This window comes from Mugil cephalus, chromosome 3 (genome assembly GCF_022458985.1).
Source record: "Mugil cephalus isolate CIBA_MC_2020 chromosome 3, CIBA_Mcephalus_1.1, whole genome shotgun sequence".
NCBI classification, from domain to species: domain Eukaryota; kingdom Metazoa; phylum Chordata; class Actinopteri; order Mugiliformes; family Mugilidae; genus Mugil; species Mugil cephalus.
Window position 1 is genome coordinate 19022921 of NC_061772.1, and position 23805 is coordinate 19046725.

Sequence of the window (23805 nt, forward strand, 5' to 3'; positions counted from 1 at the left end):
GGACTATCCGTCCAGTAGCTTCTGGTGGTATCCCTGGACAACTAGAATGGCTAGATGGGGGAGGAGACTGGGTGCATGGCAGATGGTCTGAAAGGCAGAGCAACACTCAACAGATTTTACTCACTGGCCTTTGACCTTAGCTTCAGAAAGTTCTTTTGTGTTGTTTTACCTCCATTCAATGCTCTGTTCTTGCATCAGACTGCAATAGTATCCTATTACAAGGTCCTGAATAGATAGATAGATAGATAGATAGATAGATAGATAGATAGATAGATAGATAGATAGATAGATAGATAGATAGATAGATAGATAGATAGATAGATAGATAGATAGAGTACTCCTAAGATAACTGCAAAAATTAGTCCATTAGAATCTTTAGATTCCACTAACAACAGCATTGAAATGCATTACAATTAACTGGTTAAAGCCTGAACTGCCTACATATAATCTGTGGACTCAAAGGGTGGTGTCTTCCTCATTTCTTTTTTCATTTCACTACATTCCTTATTATTTGATGACAACATATTTAACTGTAATGAAACATATTTTCACTGAAAACACAAAGTTCAAAAAAATTCTTGTGTATTTATAATGCAGTGATATTGATATGAAGGTATAAGGTAATATAGATGTATACATATTGTGCGCAGTATGTAGTGAGCCATACCGTTAGCCTAATAGCATATTCGCCTGCCTAGCCATGATAGTCATTTTTTGACCCTTTTAAAAATACCATTTGAAAACATTCAAATATGTCTTAGGCAATTATGCTATTAGGCTAATAATACGATTCAGTCACTGCAAGAAAACACAACTATACACACCTGGTTCCTGGTTCACGAGTTGATGGGTCAACGCAAAAGGATGCATCAGCATTTTCTTTTCAGATTGAGAGGAGACAGCAAGGAGAGCTAGAATCAGCCATGCACTGACATCTATGCTCTGCTTGTTTCACTCAAAAACATTGAGGACTACACAGTATATAGTTCAAGATTGTTACCTGGACAACCACAGCATGGAATGTCCACAAGCAATCAACCATTTGCTACAGAGGTGGTTAATAAGCCATAAGTATAGTAGCGGCATCCACACGCCCACATTGCTTTAATCTTGCGTGATATAATCATTATGTATCAGTTGTAATTTCTTCGTGCAGTTGTTTACAACCCTGTGAAGGGCGACGCATGGTGGGTAAGCCTTTGATGTGGGAGTGCTGCACCCTCGCTATCATCTAAGGCACCATAAGTGTGTGCTGCGTGGGAAAGACATCTCACACTAATATGTGTCTGGAAGTGCCGGGATCTCATAATCATCTGAGGTGGTCGCTGCGAGTCAGACGAGGCCACTGCTGCGTGACCTTGCTTTGCCTTCCCCATTAGAAGTCAGAGACGGCGTTAGCCTAGGTGAAGAGCCTGAATAAACCCTGACTCGTTTTTTTACAACCCGGCCGACACAGTGAGGAGGAGCCGAATGAGGACGAGGCTTGGTGTAGGAGATCACAGTCAAAGGCTTTTGTGTGCCTCCTTGGTATGCATTTTGCAAAAAACAAGTGGGTACACTAAAAGCCTTGGCGATCTGTGATAGCGGTTTAGTGGTGGTTAATTAATTTCTCTCGCCTTTGACAGATCATAAAAAAAATTAAAAAAACAGCCACAGACCTCATTGTTACTTTGAAAGCTCTTGGAGGAAATTAATGCTGTAAAAATGTACCATGTGGCCGTTGTAGAACTTCTTAGTTTTTATTACGGTTTTATTACGGGTTTATTACGGTTAAAGATAATGATATCTGACCTGTAAGTTTCATCTCTTGTAAATATGTTCTCTACATTGTCATTTCACAGTGCAACACAATGCGCGAGCGGTAAATGCTTGTAAAAATCTGCTCTATTTACAGCCACGAACGGGCCATGAATTATTCAGTCTGCCATAGCTGTGCGAGTTCAAATTCTGCAAAGTTTAAAGGTCCCATTATACTCGCATTTCTGCCTTAAGTGAATCTGTTTTCCGTGGCTCCATTTCCCAAGATACTGTAAGTGTGCTTCATTACTCATTTATTTATTTATTTCAAATTGGTGGAAGTTCGGCGTCACGCTGGGTTTTGCGAGAGGTGTTTGTTCTCACGAGGCAGCTGTGTTCAAATAATTAACCACAATGCAGAACACCAATAAAATTGATAAATTACTCTTCCGTTTTATTCTTTAGTTTAAACTGTGGAACTCGATGTGAGCAGTGGGATTAAATAAGGGTTAAGAGACACTGTTAAGGTGTTGAAACATAACTAGTGAGTGTATCTCTAATCCCGTAAAAGAAAACTTAGGTTTTCAGTGCTCTAAATGCGTAATCTGTGGTAGGAAGTCGTCTAGTCGCGGAGTACGCCGCTGATTTCCTGCAGAGATGAATAGAGATTTCAGGTCCCCAGATTGAGCATGTATTCACTAATGCGCTAATGTAAGTTTCGTGTTTTACTAAAAATGCCGCAATTATATGGCATAGAGTAAGTGTGAAACAGTGTTTCCTGCTGCAGAGTAAGTGGTGGATATAGCCACCAGCCAGACCTCTGAATCATGGATGTTATGAATGTGTGAGGGGTTGATGATGGATATGTCACACATCCTCTGTGGGAGTCTTAGGAGCTGCTGCTGGCCTGAGTGCTGGGTGTAATCTGCATTCATGTTTAGCAGAGTGTTGAAGTGGGAGAGTGCCATACAGGCCATACTTTTTTTTCTAGTAGTTTTCTTTGTTTTTTAGCTCACAAAATGAAGAAGCCTTTTCATGAGCAGCATCCGATCACATTGATAATTTTACAGTTGTGACAATTCATGGGACAGTTCTGCTGAGAAACCATTGGACCCGGCTTTTGTACGGATGTTATTTGTACCACCCACTTAGACCAGAGCAGGTGCCCCCACCTCATAGCAATGGCACTCCTCAATGGGAGCAGCCATCCCCAGCAGGATGCAGCCTGACACAGGCACACATACAAAAACTGTTTAGGAAAAACGTGAAAAGCAGCAGAAGGTGGTTGACCTGGCCTCCAAATTCAGTAGATCCCAAACTGATCAAGTATCTGTGGGACGAACTGGAACAAACCTCATCCACAGAGGCCCCTCCACTCAACCCATAGGACCACACTCACAATGGCCCACTGTCCTCTGCGGAAAAACATGTTCAGATACAGACTTATGTTTGAAGGAACAGAGAAATAAGTCCAAAACATGATGATGGTACTAGGGCTCAAAATCAGGAACTTGTCTTACGGGTCATCACGGATGCCTGTGAAATATCGTTGTATATGTTTGGAGGACTTTTAAATGAAAAGAACAATGGGGACATTTTGTGCAGTCATTTTCGGTGCTGTGAACCTTGAGAGAGGCAGAGAGAGGCAGAGAGAGAGAGAGAGCGTGTTTGATAAATGGAGAGAAAGATGGAAGACAAAGCGATCACAGTGAAATGGGCCTCTTCTTGCTGTTCTCAACCTGTGTCGGAACAACCAAAGAACAGCCTGCGTGCAGATTTTATGACTTTTTCCCCAGATGAAATATATATTTAGGACATAATGCATATTGCATCAACTTGGATGCGTTGCCCTGTTGTCTTCAGCTCTTGTGCGTAAATGCCAGACAGGAAACCATGCAGCATAGGCTGCAGAGCATTGCAGGTGTGTGACATACCACGAGTAGGTATCGCTACTCCGCATGTGAGGGCAGCTATCCAGAATGAATGCATATATTTTAGATTTGCACTTTTATTGAGATGACTTACATTAAGGACTTAATACTGTAGGTCTTTAGAGGGAAAGGATGGATACCCTGGGAAAACTTTATAGGCAAAACCCCGAACATTAAGATATTAAAATCTATTCACATAGAAATTAATTAGACCAAGTTGCTCTTGTGCCAAATTGCAAATGCCTGATCTATTTGAGAAGGTTGAGATGTTTTTTTAAAAAAAAAAAAAAAAAAAAGCTGCTGTGGTCATTTCCTTTTCAGTTGATGCTGTCCTTGGAACCAATCAGCACTGTCTCTAGAGGAAGAGCATTTCCATGTCATCCACAGTGGTTGAGTTCCTGTATTTACTCACTCAGCGTAGGTGAAGAGCTACACAATGAGACACAGTCTCTGAACCATAAATCTGCCTTGAGTTTTATGCCCCGGTGAGCACATCTAAACCATCCATGATCCTCAGTGTGCCGGTTTGCGTGTGAGAAACAACAAACAAAGGGTTAAAAGAAAGCCAGAGTGATAAGGACAGAAAAAGTGTTAATCTTCGCCATCCATCGCCTCTCAGCGGGACTCGCGTTCTCTTGGAGAAAGCATCTCCTTCGAAACGTGGCTGATGTTTACTGGGATCGCCATAAAAACTAAAGGGGAGTGAATGATTCAGACCTCTGTGGTAAAGTCTGCAACATCTGCCGCTCTCCTGGCTCCCAAGGATTTCTGCTCTCACTGCTGTCTCGCCTTCTGCTCATCTACACCTCCATCTTTATTTCATTCGACTCTATTTTTCCATTAGCTCTGCATGCATTTAAGGTAATTCTCACACCTCCTACTCTCAGCCCATTCGACTTGTACTCCCCTCTCATGAAGCACACTTCTGTCTTCTTTTGATACCTACCAAACCTGTTATGTGTCTTTTGATTCGTTAGTTTATATTACTTAACAGGTATAGGGTGATCCAATTCCCACTCTGCGTGTTTCTGTCTGGAGGCACAAAGTGATGATCTCATTATTCCCTTTCCCGAGGGTTAAGGTTTAGTTTACACCCGTTTTTCTTGTTGCTTTATTTATTGCTTAACCACCAAAGAAGAAGAAACCTGAGTAGAGATTTCTACCACCTACCTAGTAAATTAAGCCTCTTTCAAGGTTGTGCAGTACAACTGGAAAAAAAAAAAAAAAAAACCTAACCTTTGTTTCACATCATTGAATAAGAGACTCTGCTCACACCATTTCCAGCGCTGCTTTTACAATATTTCACTATTCAACTTCACACAAAAGCAGACCCACGGTATTTTAGACAACATCCTCCCAACTTCTCTGCTACTGATTCAGTGACATTTAGCCAGCAGGCCTTCATCAGAAGAATCCTAGTAAACCCACGTAATGTAAACACGTCATCCAGATTTACTGACAGTAATCATATTTTTATGAGCTTGAACGCGCAGTGAGATTCTGCCCGCCTCACTGGCTCATCAGGCAGCATTTGACTCGCTGCGAAAAAGAGCATTTCGGCAAAATGTCACATTGCGGCGGGTGAGAGAGCGACAGAGGACGATGGAACTGGCCTTACCGCTTACAGCCGCGAAGCTCATTAGACTTTATGTACAGGCTGTCCACTTATTTATTTATCAGTTTTATCCTTCAAGCAAACATTTGTGTCACTTCTGTTCCTTTCTATGGCAATGAATTGATACAGCGGCATCCTCAAGTTTATCAATCCTATTTACTTCTCCCCTCATTGGTCATGATGTTATGCCTGATCTGTGTAATTGCGATATTTAAAGTAGATTTTGACTGTGAAAATGGTTAGCCGGAAATCCTCAGACAATCTGCACATTCACATAAGTAGCACATTGTCTGCATGTACTGGCTGCACATGTCTTCTTCTGTGATATCCATAGAATGTGCACTCAAAGTGTCTGCAGATCGTAACAAGTGCATCAAACAATAGATCCATTCACCATGAAAGCACTGAATGAATGTTCGCCTAATAGCCGAGCTTTCAGCCTGAGGGTGTCATCAGAGCATAGTGAACAATGCAACAATCACAAAATAAAGAGTTACTTTTCCAGCTAGGCGGTTCTCACAGAAAAAGCACGGGCACCGGTTGTTTGTTCAAATCCACATCACAACCCATGTTCACATTTTCCTGGAGGAAATCCCCGTGGCCATCGGGAATTTTGTCTCGGAAATGCTTTTACTTTTACTTTTAAGGCTGCAAAACCTCTTTGGGCATTTTACAACTTTGTCTCTATGTCCGTCAGTGGTATTCATTCTATGACCGCAGCTTCCCCCTAACCTTATAATATTACCTTTTATAGAATGACTGTAATTCAAGCTTATTGTCCTCAACAGAAAGGATAAAAACTGTGTTTGGTGCAATGGCCACAAAACATAGCTCGCATCATGAATAAATCATAAAACATTAGTAAGCCTATAGCTGAATCTTGGTTGCAGTTTACACACAGTTTAGAAGATGCTATATCTCCTCCGGCCTTTAAAACTACCATCCTTTTGCGGAACATATAAACAGGTCATTGTTTGGCTCCCCTTTGTCTTGATGTCTCAGAGCTACACTAAATGAGAGGAAAATGACTGCGGACAGCTCCTATTCAGTCCACCAGCTGCATAACGTTCCTCTGCTCCAGCAGACACTCCGCTGTCCTGGAAAGCAGCAGGGGTAATCGCTCCATTTGGTCCTAATTATCCATCAGTGCTAAATGGATTGTTCTGTTGCTATAGCACCTAACAATCTCCCAGCGCCGATATGGGTAGGAATGTACATTTAGAGTAATGTGAAAGGCGCATTGCTGTGTATAATTCACATTGCCCCCAGGCGTACGAGACACGGTGAAATGAGTCTTTATTTTTTCCAAAAATGCCAGCTTTGTCCCTGCCTGTGTTTGCATGTTTTTTTGTCCCTGTAACACAGAGTAATTTTCATAATTCCCATCATTTTCTTGCTATTGTCTTCGTTTTGACAAAAAAGAACATGCATAATGTATTGCCGTGTTGGTTCGCTTTCTTGCTCTTTGTTCTGCTCTTTCGTTCTCCTGAAGAGTTCATGCTGCTGTGGTGCGTCTGTTGTGTTATTTTTATTGCCTAGTAATGAAAATGTGACATGTCGACACACTCTCTGATTTGAGGAAAACGACAATATGAAATTATGATGGCTTGCGGAAGAAAAAAAGACCCCCCTTCTTTTAATCAAGCAGAATCCTTGAGAAGATGTGGCAGTGATGCGTTTGAAATGAGTTCCTCTTTGATCCTGTGATGTTCTTGTGCACTGACTCGCTTGGAGGTCGACGAGGGACAGATGACAGTTTCGTGACCCAGTATGTGGGATCTTCAGTGGTTAGGATGTGGATGGTAAAAGGAGATCAGTCGGCGGCTGCGGGGGAATGGGTAAAGCCACTATTTTAGGTACTAACCTACTTAAACAGAGGACTTATTTGCAGTGAATGACATGATGAGACTGACACATTTATTGACTATTGAGACGGTGAGGACAAAACGATCCTCATCATCATTTTCTGTTACACAGTTGTTGATGTGTTTCGTGTCTTTGCCAGCCTTCGACTTAGTCTACCCCAAAAGAATAAAGTCTACACTCCTTCAGATTTTGTACATCATGATTTTCGTCCAACTACTGTGGCGTTAATGTAGCGAGCTTGTAGCTTGAATTCTGGATGGGAGTGATCCCTGCATAACATTAACCGTAACACAGTCCTCGAGAAATTATGCGACTCATAAATTATTTTTTTGGTGCATGAAATTCTTTAAATAGTCCATGCAATATTCTTTCTCAGCACTTATGATAGCAGGATGTCCTTTTTTTTTTTTTTTTTTTCCCCAAAGTTTCACATCCCCTATTGTTTCCACTTATTTAATTTCCTTCTGGGATGAACACGTTTGGAGTTTTGCCATGACAGCCTTCGTCATTCCGGCATGCCGCGCGGCGTGCAGGAAGTGTTAATGTTGGAGCACACCTTCTCCCCGTTTGTTTAGCCTGCAGCTATTTGCATTCTGTCTGATCTGCACCACAAAATGCCATGCTCAATTAGTTGTGAACTAATTCCTGATTGCACTGTAACCATGCATATACAGATACTAATTGAATTTAATTGGATTCCTTTATTGTCATTGCACAAAACTGGTACACATGGGATTTTGGTGTGAAACTCCCCAACAATGCCCCACGTACAGTAAGAAACATCAGTTAGAAGAGAAAGAAAAAGGCAGGGAACAGGATAATTTTCATGTATGTCAAAAGTACAATGTGTATGTATATAAATACAATATAAGAAGGAGTGAAAGGTGGAATTATTCAACAGATGTATAGTGCAATATTCACCAGTGGTGTTGTGCGATATTGTGCAGCAGTAGTGCTGCATTATTGACCAGTATTGCACATTATAGAGAAGTATCTAGGCAATGTTATGCAGCAGTTTCATCCATGGTCAGTAGTTATGGACTGTTTTGACTGGAGCACTTAATAGACATAGAACATTCATGACTACCCCTGAGCGTGGAGGGCCATCAGTGTCAGATGTCCATACAGATGGTGGTTGTTTTCCTGAGGCATTGTGTGTTCTGTGTAAATGTTCTCCAGTGCTGGGAGCTGGGCTCCCATGATCCTCCGTGCTCTTGCAACAACCTGTTGCAGAGCTTTCTGATCTGCTGCCGAACAGCTTAGATATCACACAAAGGTACGGTGTGTTGAGATGCTTTCTGTGGTGCGGCGGTAGAAGGTCAATGAAGGTAACTAAAGAAATAGATGTTTTCCACTCTCACGTACACTTCATCTACTAAGCTACCAGTGTGTGTCTGACTTCTTTTCAGTTTAAGTCCACTTGCTCTTTCCAGACAAGAATAATTATGTAGTATTGTTCCAGTTTTTATGCCGGTTTTAAATTCTCGCGCAGTGTGAAAAAGTAGCGGGGCATTGTGGAGGCTGGTGAGAGGTAAAAGAGGGATTTTAACTTCAAGGGACTGAATAGAGCAAAAGTGCAGGGCTTTGACACCAGCAGCATGCATTAAACTCAGTCAGCAGGAGGCTGTTGTCGGATGTTTCATCAGGAAACAATGAAGCTGGTCTAAATGAGGCTGTAGGCAGTGGGGGAATCTCCTGTGATCAGTAATGTGTCTGGTTGGTCGGGGCCTGGCAGATTTAAAGAGAAAGGCACACTCCCCAGTGGCTGGGAGGTTTTTAATCCTCTGACATGTAGCATCAAAGTCTGAAAGACCGTCCTGTTGAGACAGAAGACACACAGAATGCTGAGCTCTAACCTGCTTCAGGAAAAGACCTCAGAGATGCCAAGATCAAGTCTGACTCGGTCTCATCAGGTCTGATGTTCCGTTTTGCTGATCCTTTGATTTCATTTTGGTCTTTGGACTTCAAAAACAAAGTTTCATTGTCTCTGTCTTACCCCTGTAACCCAATTTTATATTTCCCACCCCACTGGTTTCTAGGTTGGACACTAGAACATAAAAAACACTTGTAGTGTTGTGTTAGTGTATGGACAGAACTAGCTGTTCTTCTGCCACCGTTACCGTTACTCTCAGTGCTGCTGCCACTCCATCTGGGTCCACTCTGCTCTAAGCTCACTTTCATCATGACAAATTTGGTATTCCAAAGTCGTGGACAATGTTTCTACTCGGTAAACTTTAGTGTCATATGTCAGTCGTTTATCGTTCACTCCCGCTGGTCACAGCCATAATCGCAGCCGGTGAGTCCAACATTTTTTCTGCCCATTTAACGCCGCCAACTTGCTGAATTTCATTAATATTCCATGATCCACTTCTTTTTTCATAGTCCCTTACTGTGTGTTCGACCCTTTGCATTCCACTCGACATATTATCCCATTTTAGCGCAGTATTTTGCTTTTATGTTCCACGGTTTATGGTTTCATCCAACTAGCTTTGCTACTTGGCCAGAAACAATCATGAGACAGTTTTGCAGCTAGCTGGTTAAGAGAACGGCACAGTGATCAAGATACTTCTTTCAGAAGCTTGTGAACCAAATTTAGGATGGTATACTTACTGGATATCTCCCAACTCTGTTCATTTGAATAGGGTGTATGCATTGACAATATTTCCACCCGGGGCCACATCCCCCTGAGTGGCAAAAACATGGCAAAATGTAGCAGTAAATACAGCTAGACCGGAAATAAATGTGGATTATCAGATCAAATTAAGAACAGTTGAACTCATCACTATTCCATAAGAATGACCAAATAACAAATGGTCCATGGACATTGGCATATGGCCAGAAATCAGTTATCCTGATATTTATATTGTCCTGATTTATATGTACCCCATCGATTATTATGGTGCCATTTATATTAACAAAGTCTCCGTTATGGTACAAAAAAATTATACAAAAAAAAAAAATAGCACAACAGCTGGTTGTCTTTTACTGTTCACACTGAGAAACAGAAAAAGAGGGAACAGAGGCCAGAGGGTCTCTAAAGAGTTTTTACTCTTCTGCCATGATGCTTCGCCCCTTATTACCTCCTCTCTCCTGCTTCCCATCACCGCGGACACAAGGCGTTGTTTTGCTCCAGGCTTTTGTTGTACAGCACTTGAGGGTGCAGTGTTCATATGTGAGCAGCCCCGTGTGTTCTCATAATATCAGACCTGGGGCTTTGTTTGTGGGAGACCATGTTAGAAGTCACCAAAAAAAAAAAATAATAATAATACTTGTAACTGTGTTATTTTTCCATGCCACAAGGTAAAGTGATTTTAGCTCAGGAACTGTTCTCTCAATTTTTAGTTTTGATTTTCATGCTTTTCTTTTTGTCTGCCTTCTCACTGTGCTGCGGGCTAGTGAAAGGTCATTTACACGCCGACACACATGCAAGCAAACACAAAGAGCTACCTTGAAATCCCTCAGTCCCGCTTGTGTGACTGTGCCGCTGCTGAAGTACTGACACTTTTCCTCTCACAGCTGCTTCCTCGCCTCCTTCGCCATCTACCTCAAGCGCGTGCTGTAATCAAACACACGGAAAGCGCGCCGACAAACGCACACATTGTCTTCCATGTGAGCGTGATGTTAGCCTCTGCAGCAGGAGCACATCTGAAAGCACTCCTCGCCCATCTTGCCCCCTCCCTCCCCCTCTGCTCCCCCGCTCCTCAGTGGCCGTATAAGATATTTATAAGCATTTTGATAGTTTTCTTCCACTCTCTATCATCCGAGGTGAACGCTGTCATGTTGGATTACTCCATAAACCATGCCGCTGCTCTCCTGCTATGCACTGAAGGCACCAGCGCACTGTCACGTTTCTGTTTAGACCCACATAGGGTTTAGCGCTGAATTATTAATTGTATTCATGTCATTAAGCAGCTCGCACAGCCTCCCTATCCAAGACCCCCAGCTTGACATGGAACAGCAAGGCACTGATTAGATTCTCAGCATATGCAGCTCAAATCTTCTGCTGCACTGGGGGAAAAAAAATAAATAAACAAAAAAAAAAGATGATTAATTCATTAACTGACAGCTATCAGCATATTTTTTAAATACATCCTTCATTTTACACACACAATGTCAGAGAAAACTGCATTCAGGAAATACAGATTAATTAATTTTGACTTAATAACGAGTGATAATAAGACGCGTGCTTAACAGTCTCGATAGCATTTACATGTACAATGAAGCACTGCTGTATCCAGAGCATCCTGTATATGAGTTTACATTGTCTGTTACTATATGTACACATTTTACATTTAGTGCACATTTAGCAGTTCCTCACAATCATTCATGGCGACACTGTATCAAAACTTACAACACACATCTTGAGCAAATACTTAGATATAATTTTAAAGTGTTGGTGGTCACTACAGTTGACCCTCTTAGTTTCCTTTACTTCATTTTAAAGTTCGAGTCATCAAAAACGTATTTGCTAAATAACTCAGCGGTTTCCTTGTAGTAGGTAAAACGAAGAAGAGGATATGAGGGCGACTGCAAACTCACAGTCTCGATGATAATATTAATGTAGTGAGGGGAACCTGTGTTGAAAACAGAGATAAAGTTTTACTCAAGAACCTGGAGAAAATTAAGTCAAAATGCATCGACAGTAGCAAAAACTGCATTTATTCCTCAAATGTGCCCTTGAAGCCAGCTCAAAAAGTGACTTAAGCCCTGCATGCAAAATGATCAACTTTAACCAACCAACAGAAAGAAAAAAAAAAAAGTTTTGGTCTCTATAGCTAATTTAATCATTCATGGCAACTGTGGGGGGCTTGTCCATTTTTATATAACTCACCCATTTAAACGATATCAAGGCTTGAACTTATGCATAATTTAGGCTGTGGGCACTTTGACTGACAAGTGTGTCTGGTTTCAAGCTGCTAGCTTTTTTGCCTCAGCTCCACTTGCCCCCTCTTCAGCTCCACTGGCACTCCACAACATTTCTGAATTAGTCTGGAGTCGGGTTCTGCTAAAATGGCGACGGCCGACGCCACCCACATCGAGCTTCAGAACCGCTCCCAAGGGATCCTAAATCTTTTTTTATAATGTTGATGTTCCTCTCCAGTTTTATTATTATTTCTCTGTCTCATCGAATGTTTATGATCTTCAGTTCAATTGTAGAAATCACCTTCAGAGTAGGAACTCTCTTATTCAGGGTTATTTATGTTTTTTTTCCTTATTATCAACGCAATTGTACCTGAAAAACAAAAACACAACAATAAATTGAAGTATAGTAAGTTTAATGGATGATGTTCACACGTCACCGCGACTTCGTAAAAGTAGCTGCTTATGTGCAAACGCAACTGCCTGCCGTTAGTTTGCTGCCTCTTCCCCGGTTCCTCCAAGTCTACCAGACGCGCACATAATACACGCGACGGATGCAGATTGAAAACGGGTCTTGCCACTGACAATAAGAGATGAATGGCGAAGTGCTCGGAGTAAATGAGGTGATTTCCATGATGAAATAGAGCGATAAAAAGGCAGAGGGGAGATCACTTTTCCTCTCCCCTTCTCTCACTTTCTCCCTCCCCACGTCTCCGTCTTTTCTCCGCTTTGCCGGCCGCCCATTCATCATGACATCCCGGTGATGAAGTAGATGGAGTGGGAGCGGGCTGCTGAACCGAAATCGTCAAGACAAAAGCAAGTTCTGGGTTGAAATCGGCCTGGTGCCGTATCCCACCCGCGGGTGACCTTGAAGTGGAAAGGGTGATGTCACTTCGGAGTGTTGAGCAGCAACCCTGTCTGCCGGTGTGCAAGGATAAGAGCCGGCTGTGAACTCCCGAGAATTGAAATAAGTCAGCAAGGAATTATTTAGTGGAAAAGGCAGGTGCAAGGGCAAAGCCAGGAGGACTGATATAAATTTATAGTACCTTTATAAAAGTAGTTTTTGCCCTCCAAGGTGAGAGCCTGAAGGACTTAACTGTGAGCGGGCTGATTGACTTCGCTCCAGGATATCCCAATGACTGCTGGTCAGATACCTATGAAATTTGGTGTAGATATTCATTATTCACGGAGGATGAAAGATTTTGTTGCACAAAATAAATACCGCTTTACGTAACACATCTACAGCTGTGAAAATCTTGGATAAACCCTAATCTTCTCAGCGTGTCAAATGTAAAGGTTTTGTTTTCGTGTCAATTGAATTCATGTAGTTTTGGGGTTGTTTTTTCAGATTAAACAGAATCAAGTCATCACCTTGGGCTCATTGTGCGCCAGTCAATAAGTCCAAATGATAAGTGATAAAAGATTAATATTTACTGAAACAGACATTAAGATAACATCGCTGAGCCCTGGAAAAGACCACATAGTGCACACATCTTCGACAAATACACAGATCTTCTTTTTAATTCTTGGTGGTCAGAAAGGAAGGAATATTGAACCACCAAGTAGTAGCATATGACATTCAAAATGTATCAAGGTTTTAAGTTACACATTATTTAGGCCATGGACATTCTGAATGACAAGTGGGTCTTGTTGCAAATTGCCTCAGCACCACCATAACCCTGTCAAGTCCACTCACACTCTGCAGTTTTGTCCATTTTTGAACTGAGTTAGGTGAAGTCAGGCACCGCCAAGATGGCAACGGCCAGTGCCACCAACATTGTGCTTCAAAACTGCTCACGGGAATATATACAGTCAGTGCCACTTTTTGTTTTATGATTAAGTCATGGCTCATGGAACATTTATGGTCTTAAATTCAACTGTAAAATCTAAATACATGAAGCCAGAATACACACAGGAATACAAAATAGTGCAGTTCTTCGAATAGCCACTTGAGGCCCACTCCGAATGCGTGAATCCCCACAGGCCTTCATGCTAAAATGTTCAAAAATACAGATGAAATACAAAAATAAATAAATATATAATGAAATGAATTTCTTCATTCATGACATCCGTATGCATAATTTAGCCCAGATGTTTGCTGAAATATACATAATTTACTGAAACCTTTGGGTATTTGTCATCTTCAAGGGATGGCCTCAGTTGATTTTGACTCAAACGCTTACGCTTATATTGAAGTTAAAGCTTATCCAGGCCCTGCAGAAGAAAGCAGTTGACCATATTCTGTGCAATAGTTTTGTTCAACGGGTCATGAACATTGAAGCTCTTTGCTCGGCTTTAACTTCTGAGACTGTTTTTGTTTGTTTGTCTGAATGCAAGTTTGATTGTCCCCTCACCTTCTAACCCCCCTGGTCAGCTGGAAGAACTCCTTATTATTGCTGCTCGTTCACGCTCCGCTACATCCTTTGTCAGTAAAGGCAGCTGTTTACCACGGTTGCTAGGAAACAAGACTGGCACCCGGGTTGAAGAATGTGGGAAAGACGGAGAACAATACAAGACGAGGGGGTTTTTCACGTGATTACAGCAGAAAAGAGCCCAGCCACCCAATACGGAGCACACATAACTGAGACACGAGTTCACTGATAAGAAAGAAACACAATTTCTTTGCAATAACTTTTCATAATTTTACCCCCAGTTGTCTTGCACACAGTGCAAACATACTTGTAATGATTTGAATTTCCAGCGGTGATGCAGCTCACTCAACTGGAATCCATCTGAAACCATCTCATTTACATGGAAAGTTCAGCATGAAAACTTATCCCGGGTAATTTTTCTTTATATCACGTTCAGCAGTGTGGAGATTCAATATACTATAAATATTGGAGTTCAATGTATATTTGTCTTTGCTGAAAGTTTCATTAGGAAATCCAAGTAGCAGCTATTGGAACTGAAGGATGGATGGCATGAAGGGTATGAAGAAACAGGTTGCTGGAGGGGATACGGGAGACTTTAGTCATTAGCTGTGAAAGTCTCTTACGACAAGCAACGCTGCCTGTGATTGGGAGCGTTTGGCGGATTTGTGGTGAAAGATGTCAGAACGCTTTCCCACTCCTTCTCTGATCAAAGACAACGTGGGGAAGATGTGCTTGTATCATGTAGAAGTTTTCATTTCAACAGATTGTGTTTTACCTGAAGTTTATTTGCCCCAAAGGGATCGTTTATATGAATTTTTTAACAGCGGAGCGATGTCATTCCCTTCTATCCAGCTGTGCTGCGTGCTGGCGTTTGTCATGTACAGCCAACAGAGTGACTACCCTCTTAAGAAGTTGTCTGAATAGAACTGAGAGTGTGTGTGTCAAGATGCAGAAGAATTAAAATCTGTCAAGGCAGATGTTTATGTGTTACTGTCCGTTGATTGTATGAACACTGATTACTGCAAAAACTCCAAGGGTTATCAAATAAAATAAGAACCAGAAACCAGAATTTAAGCTTGTGAGGGACACTGAAAACACAAATTAATGCATTAGTAAATAGCAGGAAGAAATATGAAACTAATATATCCAGTAGCATCAAATATATGCTATCATAATGCTGATTCCTTTTTTCTTTCTTTTTCTATAGTTTATGCTCATTTATCTTCATTTACAATGGCCAGGCATAACATAATGACCACCAAATACTGTCTAGGTCTCCCTTGTGCCTCCAAAACAGTTGTCACTCATCAAAGAATGGACTTGGGTCTTCTGAGGGAGTCGGTGGTTTTAATGTTGTGGCTAATCAGTGCATCTTGGCACAGAAGCTGTCTCAGTAACCAAGACAGACTTAATCCTTAACTTTTTGAGCTATACAAGAGTGGGATTCTGAAACAGTAGGAACTTAAATATAAAAATGAATTAAATACTTACGGAATTGGTAATTACTGTAGGATGGTTATGAACTTTGGTTAACCTTTGCATCTTGGGGAGTAAAACTGGAAAGGGTTAGTTCTGTCTCTGCCAGGGTTCCTGGAGGCCAGTGCTGACTTTCACTATCTCCCTGCCCACCTCTGTCCATACAGTGACTGGGCTTCCTTCCCTAAATATTGAAAGAGTTGTCTCCTCCCATCATTAATCTCTGTCTGGCCCCCTGAGATCTGTGCCCTTGCAGAAAGGTCACACACGCTCTGTCATGCACACACTGACACACGTGAGCCACTACATGCACTCTCGCCTCAAGGTAAAGTCGCTATAGTGTACAACTTGTGGAGCATGAAAAAAAGATGAGCGCGAAATGGCTGACCTGGCGTTCGGCTGAGTGCGCCCTGCTACACACCCCCCCGGCCTGCCCAGAGACAACTTCTCCCACTCGGGCCGCTGAGAGTTCACTGATGGTGCTGAGGACGGAGGACAGGGAAGGACTGGCGCGACAAAGAGAACAGAGGTTACTGTTTGTGAGAGAGAGAAACAAGAGCTGCAGAATAAAACCAGGGGAGGCGCGGAATTCAATTGACAACATTTTCTGCACTGTTTCTTAATCATCTAAACCAATACTATCCAAGATGGCTACATTTCCAACACGTTTTAAAATAGAGACATTATTCAGTGTGTTTACAGGCAGAGCTTAATTGAGCTATGCTCAAAATTCGGTTTTCTGACTACAGTCCTTGTCCCAGTTTACATGCAGCGGAAGAAAATCAAATAACTGACAGGAACATGTCCTCCTCCTCCACACTAGGTGGTGATATGTGTTTTTTCAGCCGGTTAATACCACATTAATACGGCCTGTTTTCCGGTTGACCTATTACGCCATATAATAAACAAGAGTTGTTCATGCGGCAGACCGGCATTTCAAACAACAACCGTAGGGATAATAGTACATTTTTTAATCTTGTACGTAACGTTCGCGCTACTTCTGGTGCAGATAAGATGCGCGCTATCCCTCAGCCGTTTCTTCTGCCAGATCTGTTTACCTTCTTCTTCTTCTGCGACCAGATTTCTTGGATGTTTTTGTTCTGACGCATTATCCAATTGAAAACTGCGATTCACAGTATACATGCCGGAGAAATTCCAATCACATTATCTGGACGTCTCAATTGGATAATGACAACTCCGATTTTAATCGGAGTAACGTGTTTACACGCAGTGCAGTTCTCCTGTTATAGTCCGATTAAGGCAATAATTATTTTTTTTGTTTTTGTTTTTAACGTGCATATAAACGCACTGATTTACTCAGTGCAAATTTGCCATTTTCAGATGCAGCTTGAGTGTGACTCAAGTCCTTCTTTAGAAACTTACTTCAAAAATACTGAGTTGACTCATAATCACACGTTTGCTCTGTGGCTAATTCATTACTGCTTTCTTCCATGTGAGTCACAGGATGCTCTTATGCATTGTTAGTGTGGTTTAAATGAAGCCGTGTGTGTGTTATGAAGTGCATAGAGGTCACCCGGGAGATATTTGGACAATGTAGAGGTCGAAAACCTGGGTTCAACCAGTGCACAGGAAACATGGCAATAATTATCCTTCACATATATGGACCAGGAGTGTGGAATGTATCATTGAGGTTTAATGTCTGTCAATAAATAATCTAACAGACAAGTTTAAACTAGAATTTTAACTTGGCCACACCTACAGACAACTCAAGGTTGAGCAATTTGAACTGCGTCTAATGGTTGTTAATGTCACCTCTCTGTGTCCACAAAATGCCAAGTTCTTCATGGACTTTGTCCTTGTTTCCCAAACTCTACAGAGACTGTTTCCTCATTGCCAGGGCAGGAGAGAAACAGCTTGACTGCTGTTTCTCTCACTCATGGCAAATGACGGCTGACTATATAAAGGATGTCACTGCCGACTGAGAGCAAATTTGTTTCCAGACACACATGCGGCTCGTCTCTGTGCCGCCGTCGCTGGCATTTAATTGCACTTGATATTTAAGCGCTGGAGCAGATCACATTACAAGTGGCTCTTCCTCCTGTTTGTGCTGGCGGCATATTCCATTATACGCTCCTCATTTCCCTCGGTGTCCTTCAGATTGCGTTGAATGTCAGCTGCTCGGGGCATCGGGATTCTGTATCAATTATAAGTTTTGAGGCGGCTACAGTGAATCGGGGGCTGATAGCATCAGTGCAGATTGGGAAGGGAAGGAGGGCACGCTCGGCGCAGGCTGCTCTAGTCGTGGCCAGTCGAAGGACACAGCTCGCTGAGCCGAGGCAGACTGTAGTCATGTCAGGATAAACAAGAAGAGATATGGGAGCTTTTAACGGGAAATTGAATGCAGAAAGCAGAGAGGGTTGCCCATTTTGTATATATTGTGCCTATATCAGGTACTGTTTCAAAGATTATACTTGTGTTTTGTCCCGTCGATTTAGCATTTTCTTAAGCTGCAGTATGACTTTTTGATTGCAGCCCTGCTCTCCCAGCAGATCAAGTATATGTTCATAGTTTAGTCTGATATGATACGTAACGTCTAGCTTCTAGCTTGAAAGTCATGCTAGCATGAATACTGCAAAAGCTGTGAATTTTTAACTTAAATGGATGGGGGTCAATGTGAGCTTCTAATGGTCTCTACTCTGTGTGAAATGGCTGATCCTCCTCTAAATATTTTAAAGTTTCTTGGACACCCGTCCTTCGTTACCACATTTAATCAACAAGACTTTGCTGAGATTCTTTTATACAGAGGATGAAAAAGACTTAGAGACATTTTGTCAGCAACAATGCAATAGGCTGCATGCATAGGTATTCATTTGGCAGACTAAAGTGATAAAAGAAGATTTTAGAAGCAAAGTTCTGCTGTAGAACAACATTTTGAGAAATAAAATGAATCATCTGATTCAGAGTTAAAAAAAAAAAGGAGGTTGCGCGGACAGTGAGGTCACCATTAGGGTGATACGTAGCAAGTTCTTAGCTCTGTGAAGGGAAACGGACAGGACAGCTACTTCATGATGAATCACAGAGCGAGACTCAAGGAAAATAAGGCAAACTAACTGAATATCGTTGCATTAAGTGACCCTTCACTGAAAATGGACACGAGTCACCTAAAACTGTTGTGTTTCGGTAAAGACAGTGGTCTGACTGTTGGGAACCAACACTCAATAGGATGTTAATTGTCTCCGATGACAAAACCTCTTTTTATGGGGTACACATTTTATACTTTCAAAACACAACTAGCAAATAATCCATGTGACTGAAAACAAAACGAACAAAACTATCAGTGTTTACTCTCGGCAATCACCACATGAGTAATCATCCAAGTGCATAACCACATGTACCACCCATTTCAAAAAATCCATAGACTACTACTTCTCGAAAACTTTACAGCCGTGCATATTTAATTAAGCTTCCTCTGGAAAAAAAAAAATGAGATGTACAGTAAAAAATTAGTTTAAGTGACTTCATGTGGAGGCATTGTTGAGCTGTGAAGTCTGTACTAACAAAATGTTAAGAAAAGTCGTTTTTGTGTCAAGATATATTTATTAAGAGACCTCTCATATCAATTTATTTCTTCATAAATGAACTTTGATGTGGGCAGCAGAACCCGGTCGTGTGTAATGTTTTGTCTTTATCATATGTACTGTATTTGTAATAATGTATACCACACAATAAGTGACATGTGAGGAGCAGTATAATTGCGAAAATCATAAAATGAGTATTGGAATATGTCATAATGTGTGGTTATGTTGGCCTGAGCTCTTTGATGTGAGTCGCTGCACCTGTTACAGATGACGCCGTTCACATACGTCGGTCACCGGCAGATTAAATAAACCAATTTCACACTACTGATTAAGACACATCTTACACTGTGTAGTCCTGGAAGTGGGCTGTCTTGCATATGGCAGAGCAGATGATAAGCGTGGATGTTGTCAGAAACAGATGCGGCGCCTCTTGCATAGCTTATGTATTACCAAAGTTAGTTGTCAGCATCTCTTCAAATCATAAAAAAGGAAAAAGATCTGCACTGTTCAGGAGTACACTGTATATGTGTTCGATTTAGCTGTCACGAGGACAGGAGCTGCTCTTCCCTGTCACATTGTTCCGCTCGCTGTCGTGCAGCCGGTATCGAGGATTCGCGTGGAGAACGGGGCTGGCAAAAGTTTGTGAGATGCATTTGAGCAGTGAAAAACTGGAAAATCCTCCCAAGCTGCTCATTTTTTGGTTTCTCATCACTTTTTTAAAAGGGGGTAGTTTTAGGGATTTGGGATTATGATTAGATTTGGGATTAAGTTAGGATGAAACTTGAAAGATAACTCCCATATATATTTTTTTTCCATTATCCAACATACTGACTGGGGAAAAAAATATCAAGATAATTCCTTCACCGCATTAGTCGCTGTAAATCTCCTACCTGGTAAACACAGATTTGAGTGATTTTCAGGTCAAATTCCTTCCAGATATCTAACTCAACTCTGGGCTAACATTTGAATGCTTTTGATCATTTGTATGCTGTATGATCTCTGTCTGAGCAGCATAATAACCAGTGGGTCAAAAAATTAATAAACCTACATTTATTGAAGTCAACAGCTTTTGAGACAAACTATTGCTGCTAAGTCTCCTAGACGTCAGCCTCAGATGAAGGCGGTAGATAGAGACAGAGCCCCTGAGGTTTAGTTGGCGTTTTGTGGTGGAGCAAATTGGTTGATGGAGTTTAATTTGAAATGCCCCGGACAACCAGGATACGGTGGAGATGGAGAGATGGGGTGTGTCGTTAGGGGGAGAGGGCCGGCCAGTGTTTAGGATGCGTTGACTCTGCAGAACACGGGCAAATTGTCACCGGGTGAGAGTAGCAGCAGTGTGCTTTCACTGAATTTTTTTTGTTTGTTTGTTTTTTTTGCCTTTCCTTCATTTATAACTCCATTTAAACAAGCAATTATGACCTAATTATTCTACATATGAAACTTTAAAATTTGTCTTGGCTACCTCTTGGTTGGCAACTTAAAGGCTACGGTTTAAATCTTGCTTAGGAGGATTAAACAGAACAAAACTAATTATATGGTAAAGAACAAATTCTAAAAGTCACACAATGACCCATTACAAACGTAGTAAGAACAGTGACTAAAACCTAAGCACATGCAAGGTAAAACACACAGTCTGCCTGCATCTAGGTTGCTAGTCACACCAGAATCCATTACATTTAAGTGGTAACTTCTGTTCCACTTTAAGTTTGGTGTTAGTTCAGTGTTTAAATGACGATTTTCTTCTTTTAGCCGTGTGCTGCCGGGTTGATTCAGAGTTGAGGGTTAGGCGCTGAACAAGTTTAGCACTAGAAACACATGTTCATGTGGCCTGAGGACATGTGTGCACCTGCAACACGAGAGCCGCTCAGCTGCCGTTCATCTGGAGGATTCGACCTCTCCTCCTCTTCCCCTGTCCTCCAGCTGCTCTCTGCTGTCAGGTGGAACCAGAGGGGCTGGCCTTAATTATGGGGAAGAGGTTCACTGTGACACTGATGCAGGATGTGGCAGGGGCCAAACAGGACTCGCCCCACTCCCTGCCGCCGCATCCTGAGACAACGCCCGCTTTTGCAGGCCATCTGCTACCATTGCCCTCCCAACAGTCCCGAGCACAGGGACATATAATTCTGTGTGCGCCGGTGTGAAAGCCGCCCCTTCCTGGTTTCTCCTCGGCTATTGTACCGTCACTTGGTAGCTTCACCCGCTGGGCCCCATGCCGACACATCTACCTTTCAGGAAATTGGAGCAAAGTCACAGCGGGCCTTGTAAAAAAAACAGCATGTTTCAATCATGACGCGGCTGTTTCTGTTCAGTCCATTAGTGGTTTGATGTCATTGAGATTCTCTCTGCGAATATTAAAATAGTAAATGAAAACTATGAAATATACTTGTTCCCATGTAACAAGTAATAAGATATGTACATATTTTCTGTGTTAGACAAATCTGAACACTGAACAGATGGAAGCGGATCTCTGTGTTTTAAGAATACCATATAACTGACAAATGAGTTTACAGCGGGATTCGGGTCTTTTCCGTTCTTTGTCTAACCCTGTCCAGTGACCTAGAATGGGCTGTGTGCTGTGACCGCCACAGATTTACCAGGTCCTCTTACACAAATACTTACATTGCCTTTTTGAGGAAGGAAGTGGCCTCATGGCCAGAGACACACTCTGTCAAAAGTTGCGTGATAATAAAACTCAGTATAAAAAGCAACAAATAATAAAAAAAAAAAAAAAAAAAACATTCTCTTGTGTTTGAGTGCTTCACAAACCTTTCAGAGCCTTTCCCACGAGACGCATTTTAGCAGCTTTGCTGGCGTCTCCGAGACTTGAAAATCTTTCATTTCACTCCGAGTACAATGTGAAAATGTGTGCCGAACAGCAGCAGGGACAGAACTGTGCTAACACAGACAGTAGTTTGTACTTGCAGACTTATTAATTTGGCAGCCTTGTCAGCAAACAGTTGCCTATTTGCATATCGAACAGACACAGAGCAACAGAATTCACTCAGATGTGTTTCAATACTCACTATGCAGTACTTTCAGTGCTGTCTCGGTCTCCAGTCATGTCCAGGTAGGTAGTGTTCAACCACAGTTGAGGTTCTTCTACAGTGTGAAAGTCCTTGGATGTCAATCATTGTCTTTGATGAGAGTCGAACCTACCGTAAGCTTTTGTAGATACAAAAAAAAACAATAATAATAATCATAATATCATTTTGACTAGAGAAAGCAAATCATTAAGTTTCGCATTGACAGCTAACCTGAAACTTGTTTTTTATCATGAACATAACCTGTGTCTTAAATAAACTAATTTCTGATTAGACTTCATTTAATTGTATACATACCTATAAAGCTTTACAATGACCACCAACCTTTGTGGGCGGTTCTGTTTTAAGATTTACTGACAAAACAGGATGTTGATATGGAAAGGGGCCCCACACTCCCATGTGAACATAAACAGAGAGCATGTGTCCTCTCACGTAGTAGCACCGTATAGAGGAGAAAACGTCCAAGAGCCTGTGACAGGAGCCCCAAATATAAGAAAAAGACTTTTTTAGCATAATAATGTAATATAATGGTAAAATAAGGGACTCTGTCTTTGTTTTCACTTGATTTTGGTTGTAAAACCTCTGCTTACCTTAGCACATTGTTTTTTTGTTGGCAGCTGTCCAAAGTTGCAGTCACAATGTTGCCCAGTAGCAAGGGAAAATCTGATTTTGAAAAAAGGAAAGAGAGAGGAGAGACAACTTGTCCTCCCAACTTCCACTCCATAAACAACATGCAGCTGCAAAGCATTTTTGGAGAAGTCTGCATTGCTTTACTCATATTTTGTACATTATCTGTGACTGTTGCTGGTAGGGAGAGAACTTTCAGTAAGCTAAACTGATAAAAAAAAAAAAATGTCCCAGAACAGGCTTTAGAGTGTTGTCATGTTGTCCACTGAAAGTCAGTTGGATAGAAAGGGGGACTTCAAAGACTTGATAAATGACTTTACAAGCAAGAAGGCTCGATGCTGAGCTCTTGAGGATTTAGGCTCAGCAGAGGACAGTGAGAGCTGTCAAATGGCATGGCTAAATTGTTTTTCATGGAGCCCAAAATTCCTGGCAGCGACCCCTGACCACACGCGTAGGAGCTCTGTTGCTTATTGTCGCTGAACTTTCAAGATGAATGATTTGAATGTCTTTGTAAATGAGACACATGTGGTCCATGTTTGTACTTTAACTTAGACGTACACTTTTTTCTCAAGGGAATTTGCTTGGCCACAGTAGCTCAGTTGCACATCAAAATGGACGGATTTTAAGTGAACCTGCTTGTTGTTAGACACCAGTGCTAATGGCCACACCGGTGTGCCACCCACGCTGAAATTAATTGATAGTAATTTATGTAAACTTTGCCTGAATTTAATCTGAAATTGA

At 41.7% G+C, this 23805-nt stretch overlaps 1 protein-coding gene and 1 long non-coding RNA gene across 2 annotated transcripts in view; one reads left to right on the plus strand and one right to left on the minus strand.

The window, feature by feature from the left end:
* Nucleotides 1-23805, plus strand: part of LOC125005460 (protein kinase C-binding protein NELL1-like) — a 221566-nt gene that overhangs the window by 115675 nt on the left and 82086 nt on the right. The window lies entirely within an intron of this gene.
* Nucleotides 12409-14456, minus strand: LOC125005461. The gene is made up of 3 exons (XR_007112447.1): nt 14364-14456; nt 13056-13163; nt 12409-12954 (listed from the first exon to the last, which is right to left on the minus strand). It is a non-coding gene; the product is annotated as an uncharacterized LOC125005461 (long non-coding RNA).